The sequence below is a fragment of the Camelina sativa genome, chromosome 8 (genome assembly GCF_000633955.1).
Source record: "Camelina sativa cultivar DH55 chromosome 8, Cs, whole genome shotgun sequence".
In the NCBI taxonomy this organism is placed as follows: Eukaryota; Viridiplantae; Streptophyta; class Magnoliopsida; order Brassicales; family Brassicaceae; genus Camelina; species Camelina sativa.
The window spans coordinates 19,191,660-19,202,870 of record NC_025692.1 but is presented as its reverse complement, the minus strand read 5'-3'; the positions used below and the strand labels follow the sequence as shown (position 1 = coordinate 19,202,870).

At 29.6% G+C, this 11,211-nt stretch overlaps 1 protein-coding gene across 1 annotated transcript in view; it reads left to right on the top strand.

The window, feature by feature from the left end:
- Window positions 10,958-11,211, top strand: part of LOC104707527 — a 1,879-nt gene continuing 1,625 nt past the window's right edge. Inside the window, exon 1 of the mRNA XM_010423900.2 lies at window positions 10,958-11,086. The gene's annotated coding sequence lies outside the window, so the exon portion shown is untranslated. The remainder of the gene's footprint in view (window positions 11,087-11,211) is intronic.

The following is an 11,211-nucleotide window of genomic DNA, read 5'->3' as shown; positions in this document are numbered from 1 at the left end:
TTTTTTTTTTTTTTTTTTTTTTTTTTTTTTTTTTTTTTTTTTTTTTTTTTTTTTAAGTAAAATGTAAAATTTATTCGAAAAATACGTTTTTACATCGAGTGCAGCATGGTTTTAAAGAGTAAAGATTAATACATTGTATAAACTTCTAGCCTATCTTGATGCAAACCAATCTAACATGCATTTGTCATATCTTGTATCACCTTGTTCCCGGATAGAGGTTAGACGATTGCGTACTACCTTATCCAGCTCTCGAACCAGTTGTGCTGAAGGAGTCGGTGCTCCACCATGGCAGCGATTGTTGCGCTCTGTCCAGAGAGAGTAAACTGTGAGCTGAAAAGCGTATCTAAGCAGAAAGAGGCCTTCGTTGCCAATGGACTTTTCTGTGAGGAGAGTAAGCAGAGTTTCCCAGTTTGTGGAATATCGCTGAGAGAGGAGTTTACCAACTAAAGCCGACCAAATCCCTGCAGAATAAGGGCATTGAAAAAACAGATGATTATGGCTCTCTTCCGGGGCATGACAAAGAACGCAATGGATCCACCGCGACGTTCCAACTTGTCATTCTATCACCAGTTGACAAACGGTTTTTAATTGCAAGCCAAACGAGGAATGAGTATTTTGGTGTAGAATGCGAAAACCATACACCTTTGTACCATTCAACACTAGGCTTTTATCGGAAGAGATCTCTAAGCTTTTATCATCACTTCTCTTTACATTGCTGGCTTTCGATGAAGTTTTAGATTTAACGGCGAGATTTTTATCGGAAGATACTTTTTTAAAAGGTTGATGGGTCAAAGGATCGATTTCCATCTTAAGGAGCTTCTAATGATTTTTTTATTTCGTTGTCTGTTCTTCCTGGTAATCTTGCAGCGATCTTGGACCATCTATATACAAAATGAAATTTAAGAAATATGTTTAGTTACATTGAATATGCTTTCCTTTGAATAGTAATGGTTTGAGGTTGTTGGTAGAGATGTCAAAGTCTTGTGCCTTCGAATATATAAAACACAAAGGAAACTGACAAAATAAGTTATAATATTCTATTTGGAAGCGATGAACGTTACTTTGTCTCGAAGTTAATTTCAAAATTGGAAATAGAGTGCAAACTTTTTTTACAAAGAAAACTATCGAAGACTTTAGTTCAAAGATGGGAAACTGAATTTAAGACATATATTGTTTCTTATGAAAGTCATCAATCATATAATCCAAACATCTCTATATAATAAAACGGAAGTACACAACCTTTTTTGATAAACTATATAATTTTTATAAATTGATTACAAAATAGGTTATACATTAAGTATATTAAGTATATGTTTATTACAAAAAAACATTATAGATTAATTGGTCAATCTGTGGACTATATGAATATACTTAAGAATATCCTAAAGAATCTTCTTAAAGATAATATTCCAATGATTTATATAATTTCCTAAATAAAATTTTAAGTATTTCATATATTGTTACAAAATATATACTGTTAGACATAAATATATATTCTTAGGCGTAAAAAGAAATAAAATCTTGGCAACTTATCACACTTAATCGTGATTTCTGAGATCTTATTGCGAAACTAAAAATAAAATATTACCTAAGCACGTGTCATATTAAAAAACTTTCACCAAACATGTTCAAAAATTAAAATAAAAACAAACAACAAACATATCATTTCTCATACATAAAATTACAAAATTAACAATATAAAACTTACAAAATAGGTTTTTTTTTCAAGCCATTATATTTAGCATATGATTTTATTGCATAATTTTTTATCAAAAAAACTTTTATTGCATAATCAATATATTATATTTTATTCTAAAAGTATAATATAAATAAAAGATATTTCAACATGTGCTCTAGCACGGGTCCTAATCTAGTTATCTTATATAATAATACTAGGTTTTGAATCCACGCTACGCGTGGGTTTATTTGATATATTTGATAAAAATTATATATGATTGATTACGATAATAAAATATTATCTCTTAAAACAAATTAAAATTAGTACTAAAGAAAAAAATTAAATTTCAGATACACAATTTTTTAAAATATAAAAATCAGCTGTGTTATAAAATCAAATATGATAAAAAAATCATAAATTTAACTTGACGTCCAGGCGAGGCAAATCAAACTGATGACCTCACATATCCTAAACCATTTTCTTTGACCACCAGAAAAACGAAACAATTTTATAATCATGAATTTAACTCGTTTTCATATTTAATTGATCGCTACCACCTATGTTTTCGTGTTTTTTATTTAATGTTTTCTTATTCTTCATATTCTTTCTTGTCATTTTCATTGTCAAATTTTGTGTTAATTGTTATCGTAACTTTTACCGTTTGGTTTTTCGTTATACTCTTTTTCTTCTTCTTCCTCATCAACTTCTTCACATTCTTCCACTGAAAAACCTTTTTTTAGACTACCACACAACTTGTTAATCCATCAAACTCCCAGAACAAAATCATTTCTTTTCTTATAAAATTTGTGAAATTCATGATTACCAGCATAGTCAACACATGCACACAATTATTGACAATTTTATCGATATACTTATTTGGTTTTAGATCCACGCGTTTAGAAACTTCTCAAACCAAAATCCTTACTTGGTTTATAATATTTTAAAAACATAATAAAATATACTAATAATTAATTATTTAATATGAATCATATGATATATAGAAATATGAGTACACTATAAGAACATATTAATTATAAATAAATAATATCAATTATATTCTATCATCAAATAATATCAACCGTATCATATTATCAAATAACCGTAACCGTATATAACAGTAACCGCGTGAACCGTAACCATATTTAAACGTAACCGTTTAACCGTTTGTTAAACGGTTCAGGTTAAGGTTACAAAAATTTCTAACCATAATCGATGGTTAATAAACCTTAACCGTGACAACCGTAACCCTGGTCATGCCTATGTATAGCTAATAAAACATGTGTGTTTGTCGTCAATCTTTTTTCTTTAAACCTCAGAATTTGACTCAAACATCAAATTAAGGTCTTGCGATGTCAATCCTTCTTCCTTAGACCCAAAAATAAAAAATTAATGAAAGAATATCAACTCATCTATAAAGTCATACACAAAAATATGTTTTACAGCTCATAAGAAATAAAAAGCACAAATGTAGATAAATATGATAATTTATGTTTTGCATCAATATTTAGAATATTTTAAACTTTTAAAAGGTTTCGAAATATAAAATTTGAACCTTTTAAAATTTTTCAATATTTATAATATTTTTAACTTTTAAAATTTAAAACTTATAATATTTAAAACCTTTTTAAAAGCTAAGAAATATATAATATTGAAACTTTTAAAAGTTTCAATATTTATAATATTTAAACTTTTAAAATGTTTAAATATTATAATATATTTTTTGAAACTTTTTAAAGTTATAGTTTGATTAAATAAAAAACCAGATCAAACCGAATATAAAACTTTTGAACTTGGATGCCTGATAAATCAAGCTTTCCTGCTCATTCGTTGTTGGTAGCATATTAATCTTATTTATAATGGTTTTGAACCATTGTCTAAAAAATTTCTAACCGATGTGGGATATTGTGTTTAGTTCTTTTATTTCCATAAATTTAAAATTTTTCTTTTTCTAAAAAATGTTAATGAATGACATGTTAAATCCTGAGAGGTTGTTTAAAATAATTCTTAATATAGAAATATATGAATTAAATGAAACTAAAAAAGATTAATAATTTTGGAAATTGTATAAAATTTTAATAAGTTATATGCATCACATGTTCTTTCATTTACTTGGAATTGATAACCTGAATGATTATATATATTAAATATCGATAAATAAAAATTATATATATATATATATATGTGTGTGTGTGTGTGTGTGGTTACCAAAATAAGAATAGATGGTATGTGTGATGTGGAAATTTCAACAATTTATAAGAAATTAAGTTTGTACCTTTCTTATGATAATCAATATTGTATACAGTATACAGTACCTTACAAGGATATGCATGATTCATTTTCATGTATAAAAATAATCAAAATTTAAACATATTTATACATAATACGCGTACATAATAAACTAAGTTGTACGTGATGGAGAGATGATTTAAACATTTTTGGTAGATGCATAAACTAGAAATCGAGGTTTTCATAATTATTATATATATATATATGAAGCACTAATATGATAATGTATGACCACTCTCGTATATATATCATAGAATTTTTAATGTCGACACAAATACTCCTAGAGAAATCAGATAATGTATATATTATGACAGGTATTCAAATCATCTGCTGAAGAAGAAGAAAAAAAGGTTACTTAAATAGTATATATTTGTCTAAAGTAAATCATAATTTAGTATAATTTCACGAAAACTAAGGAGTGTCGGAAAACCTAGATTAATTGGTTGGTGAAAATGACTTTGGAACTAATGTGAAATGATAGGGTGCAAAGTGCAAACTGCGAACGTACACGCGTATATGACCAATAGTTAATTTACGCCAAAATTAAAGTTGAAATTCAAATAATTAGAATGTGTTTGATGAATTTTATTTTATTCAAAAACATTTCGATAGCCTTTAGGAAAAAAAAAAAAACATCTTTCTATAGCAATACATTTAGCATATGCAGGATTCTGACTTGGTGTAAACCATTGAATGAGTGGTAAGTTTGTAAAATGAAAACTGGCAAATCCTAACTTTTAACATTTTACAAAACTAACCACTCATCCAATGGTTTACATCAAGTCAGAATCCTGCATATGCTAAATGAAAAAACAATATACAAGTAGTGTTCGAAGTTTAGCAAAGTCTTCTTAACAAATTAAAACTTATTATATTAAAGAATTTTCAATGAAAACAATATACAAGTAGTGTTGGAAGTCGGACATCGTCAAAGGATACTGAAGTTGTCGGAGATTAGCAGTTGCCGTAGACAATACCCCAAAAAGTAAGTAAGCATTTTGGTTCGTAGTCTTACGTTTATAGTAGACACGTGTGTGTGACTTATCATCACTCGAAGTTTAATAAATAATATTTATTGATCAAACGATTCAATTCATAGTCTGACAAATAAGCTAGTATCTTTTATAGTAATAATATATATTTGCATTGCATGTTATCTATACGAAAGAATAATAGACTTGCAATTTATGACACGTACGTACGTGTATACATAAATTAGATCAATTTATGTTCTACTCTTTCCCAATGTGACTTGCAATTTTAGCTATACACAGGTCTTGTCCTAAATAAGTTAATATTTTCTAATATTGTGAAGTCATGTGTGGTTAGTTTGATACATTAAGGTACGACGTTTGGTTTCGTGTCCAATTGACGGGTATGCACTGTTCTTCAAATTTACGTATAAAATAAAAGTTAGGACGGTCCAACAAAGTTGATGATCTGAGGTAAAAAAAAAACTTCGATCTTTTATATATACTAGGTTAATACCCGCGCTACACCCCATTATTATTTTTAAAGTTTAGTTGTTGATCAGTTTTTCAAGTGAATAATTGGGTTGCATGTTATTTTAGCAAATATATATATATAGGAGCGATAAATTAATTTTGAGATTCAATAGTTAGAGTCATTATTGTGCTTACCCTTGGGCAAAAAATGCAAATGCCCACAGCCACCAAAAAAAAAAAATAGGTCACATTTTTATAAAAAGATTAAGCTTATATGTTTAGTTTAGTATGATATAATTTGTCTTTTAATAGCATTTTTGATGAATATTATATTCTATAGAGATTTTTTAATCTTGGTTAGCAAAATCTATATTTATTTTTTTGGTTTTCACTATAAATAATTTTTTTATTCATTATTGTAATATTTTTTTTAAAAAAAAGCTACATTTTTTTAAATGTCGCCCTAAGCCTCCACTATTCTAAGCACGACACTGGTTAGAGTCTTCGTTCAAATTTTCTTTAAAAGTTATTTTTTAAAACCAAACTGTGATGTTTTTCATTGTTGGCCTTTTTCTTTGATTGTTCCTTCACTCCATATTCACTAACCTTTTTTTGAAGAGACTCGTGATAAAACGAGAGAGAGTTGTCCATGAATGAAAACAAGCTTTGGTAGATATATGCCAAACTCGATATCATCAATTCCAACTTCCACCTGTTCAATAAGTAAGGGTGGTAAGAGTCAGTAGTTCAAGAGTGAACAATGAAAGAGTTTGAGTTCTAGTAAATAACCTAGATTTTTTTTCCTAAAACAAAAAACTTGGATGATATCAGAAATCAGAACTCACCCTAATGTTGTTATTTATTGGAGGAGACAGAACATTGTTGTGGACCTGAGTTCAAACAAATTAAAAGGCTAAGTTTATCATAAGTATTGTTGTATCACGAAGACATGCACATAATTAAAGAAAAATACTACAAAATCTTAATATTCCATGATGCTTCCAGCATAACCACGTGTGCCTGAAGAAAACAGACAGAGACGTAATGTACTACAATATTAAAATTTAAGAACTTAAATATTGTTTCAATCTAATGTTAAAGAATATTATCTATCATATTGCTACAAATATGATATATTGACACACATTCACACCATTGTATGCCTTTCTTTCATAAATTTCTCCAGGTACATCAAGCTCACGCACTGAAATTTAGAGATAGAAACCAATCAAATTGATCAATAAGTTACATATAACTAAGACTCCGAGAGACCACTAAACAAAAGAACAAAACTATGTCATAATCGAACTCTAAACTGGTCAATAACTTTCTTTGTAATTTATAATTAGTATGTTTAAATATAAACACTTACGGCTTGGTTCGTGACTAAAGTCATAGCAGATAGAATCAAGTGTATTTTTGATCAAGGTCTTCAAGGTGGGATTGGGTGCGAGCTTAGAAACCCAAAGCCATTAATGTCCAACCATCATCAAATTATCTGAAATTACAAAAAAAACATAACAAAAAAATCCAAATACAAAATTACATCATCTAAATAAGTATAATCCACTTCAAAATAATAAGCAAGAGTCCTAAAAAAACAAACAAACTTCGCTAACCAACATCGAGAGGCTTTTGAAAAGATTTGTGAGAGTTTTGTGTGTTTGTTATTAATTTGACTTTAGATTGAGAAAGTGAGGTTGCTTCTAATATGCGATGAGGCTATCTGCATACACCGTAATCATAAACCCTCAAAGAACCTCAACTGTAACATACCATAGCAATGTTCTACCCAATCACATCATATCCAATACTCTGGATCAAGCTATTGTACTAAGAATCGCTACACAAATATATCAGACAAAAATCTAGGAAATGAGAATGAATCAATATAATACAAACATCACACAAAGAACTTACAAACAACAAAATGGTCAAAGATACACTTAAAAGAGGAAACCTTAAGATCGGGCATGTCAGAATTGAGGTTACCTTGAAGACGGGTCCAAATCCATCTTCATCGAGTTTGTGGGTTGGGTGAAAATCTTTGGTATTGTTTCTACTCAAATTATCTGTCTCAAAAACTTCTTCTTGGTTTTGTGATAGAAAATTGACTGAAATTGGAGAATCAAAGAGAGATATCCAAAGAAGGGAGAAAGAGGAGATGAGAGAGAGAGAGCCTAACTCTCCAAATATATTGCATTTTTACTTCGGGTAAAAACTGTGGCAAATCCATTACAATTATGCTCTAGCTTAAGAAGATAATTATGAAAGATATGTTGGTGGTGATACACGGAGTGTCTGTTAGAACTTGAATGAACACATCAGCTGCTACTCTCTCTCTATGGGTTGAGGAAGAAAATTATATGGCGTGAAGAAGACGAAGAGCGAGACTTTTGACTTTTTTGATTCGGTCGAGGAGAGGCTTACGAGTATAGAGAAGGTGACGTGGAACCAAGAATAATTAACATTGGTTCAAAAATTCTGAGATGTATTAATCGTTATATTTTGATTGGCTAGGTGTTTTAAATTAGGTGTCAGTTCCAGGTTTTTTTAAATCGTTGAGGTGTCATGCTCTGGTGAGAAGCGTTCAAGTTTTATTGTATTGATTGATACTAGATTTTAACCTGCGGTATACCGCGTGCATATAATTTTTATTATTATGTATATTTTATATTGTATTTGTTATTTAAGTATTAGATATTTTACAAATAGAGAATAACTAAATTTCTCGGCTGTTTATGCGGCTAAATATTTATATTAATTTTGTAACCCGTAATATATTTCATGACTATTTGTTTATTATATTTAGTTTATTTTGTTTAATATTTGAGATTATATTTTGATTTTTAATTATTATAACAAAAAATAAGGTATCTGAATATATATAAGTCATTTATACACTATGATTAAGCCACATTTTTCTTAATGATTTAATTATTTTACACAATCTTAGTCAAATCAACTTAATTTTATATGTCAAATAATATTAATAGTGTTGACAAAAAATAAAATGAGGATTTAACCCGTGTTAGCACAAATTGAATGATATTGTATTAATTCCAACATGTCCTTTTTATAATTCATTTACTATATAATTATATTATATAGTATTTTAAACTTTTTTTATTTTACGTATTCGTAATATTTTAAAATTATATTTAGTTTATATATATTATTTATAATATTTAAATACATGTGAATCAAAGTTCTTCTTAGTTAAGAATCAAAGCTCACAGGTTTTGGAAAACAAAATGGCAAATTGTTGTTTTCTTTGTTTTCAAAAGATTAAGAAATAGAATATTTTCAAAACACAATAGAAAATGTGGTTAAATATATCATAGTTTCTGTTTCCATATTTATTTTGCTGTATTTTTTTTAAGTTGAAATAGAATGTAAAATATTTAGGAAACAAAATCTGAAATAATGTTATTTTTAGAAAAAATTTTAGGGATTAATTTTGTAAATAAGTACAAACAAAGGGTAGAACCCAAAATATACTTTCAAAAATATATATATATAGATATTTTTTTGTTCAACACTTCGATCTTTTATATATTTTTGTAATTATGTAGAGGAGTGTATTCAACTTGACATTTTAAGTGATTTGGGTAAAATTTACAAATTCTATGTTATTCAATCATGGATTTTAAAAAGTCTATTAAAATCCACTGTTATTAAACTGATGATTTAAAAATCTACTTTAAAATCCACTGCTATTGAACTAATGATTTAAAAATCTACTTTAAAATCCATTGTTATTCAAAACAGTTTTGTGGATTAGGATTTTAATAATTTTTAGGATTTTGGAGGATTCTAGAAGATTTGTTTAGTTAAAAATACAGAAATCCAAATCTCATGGTTTTAGGTGGGATTTGAAAGAATTTTACAAAAAATCATTTGAACTTCCCTAAAATCTATCAAAATTCTAAATTTCCTAAATCCCATCAAATTCTCCAAAATCATAGTTTGAATACACACCCGTAGTTTAACGGATAGAACTGAAATATTTTCAAAATGGTTTTTTCTCTCTCGCCAAGCGATTACCCAAAGCCACTGTTCCCAACCAAACTCTTCGTCTTCATCGTTCCCGGCCGACGTCGGCTTCTCTGGCGTCGGTCACCCCTTTTTCTTGCTTATCTAGTTTTGTAATTTAGTTTTTATATAGATCTAGATTTAATAACATCGGCAAGTTGGTTTTCATGGCTACTTGGTTGATGCTTGTGATTCAATGCCTCATCATCCTTCTCTCTTTTCGAGAGTGTTATTTTCCGACCATAATCCGGCAAGAGAACCGGAGATTTGTCGGCGCCTCTCCGTCAGGGATTCACCTAGGCGGTTTCCGTAGTTTCATGTCTGAATTGCGTAAGGGATTTCAAACACAGATCTGGGATCCAGGAGTACCCAACATCAAATCTGGCGGAAAGGAAATACGATTAATTCGCTTATAAAAAAGTCGTGTTGCACTTTTCTCGGCGAGGATCTCCGACGAAGACGGTCAACTGCCGAAGACGCCAACAACTCTCGTTCATGGTGGTTCTTTATTCTTATGGAGGAGTTTAGGAGATGGTGATTGTGCTCTCCCGAAGGTGTCAACATTTATTAGTGGTGGAAGGGATCTCTTCGGATTATATGATGACGAGACAATATGCAGGTCAAACTTCATTACTAAAACTTGTTGTCTTTTCCTCTCGAAGGTACAATGGACTAGTTTATGTTGCAACATTGACTCAGTTGAGGCAACTTGGGTTTTGATGTTTCTCTATATTCTTTGTCCATTTGAAAATATTTTCAAATCTGTTTTGGTGGTATTGGAGATGTACATGCGGCCCAAAGGCCAAGCCTATGAAGCATGAGCTTGTGGCCTTTTTAATGTCGTGTAGAAGTTTCGGCCTTTTTTTTCAAAAAAATGTGTTTAGTTTAGTGGTATTTGTCTCAGTTAGTGGTAATGAGTTTTTGGGTTCGATTCTTATCAGTTACAAAACAGCCCTTTTATTTTAATTTAATTGTGGCATTTATTAACTTAGAGCCGGCTCTGTGGATAAGACGAGGCCGCCTAAAGAATCTTCCAAAAGAATCCAATGGGACCTTGCCGAAAACATCATCTATATTGATTTCAAAGAAGATACAAGATGCAGAATCATCTCATACAACTTTGAATCCATATTTACTACTTAAAGTAATGTCAAAAACATTTTGGAGTTTCAGCTATAAGCTGATAGCCAATAAAAAGTATGTGAATGGAGAAATAACAAATTATAATAATTTCCTATATTTACGTAAATGATTGTTTTGAGATGCTTATGTATTAGGTAAACATTTTTTGATATTAATATATTTGATTTGCCGTAAAAAAACAATGTAGTTTAATGGATTCAACTAATGACCATAATCATCATATCCGGTACGAGAAGGCTTTTTAAACAAGGATCAAAAAACATTTCGTATACATAAGCAGAGGATATAAAGGCCTTAAAAGCCCAATAAGCGAAATTGGGCTCAAGATAACACATATTATCTTGTAACCAAGCCCATACATTTCCAAACCAGCGTCTCTCAGTTTCTTCTTTCTCGTCTTCGTAGCTGCAACGACTGAGTTTTTTTCTTACTAGCGGAAGAGAGAGAGAGAGAGAGTCGCCGTTCACCGATCCTTTCTCCGATCTCCTTCTCCTTCCAGGTATATTGTCTCTCTTCACTATCATCATCTCCAATTGTATGTGAATTTTGGTTTCCTCGCTTCGAATTTTTGATCCTTGATGTGAGAGAATTCTAGGGTTTTTTTTTTTTTTTTTTTTTTTTTTT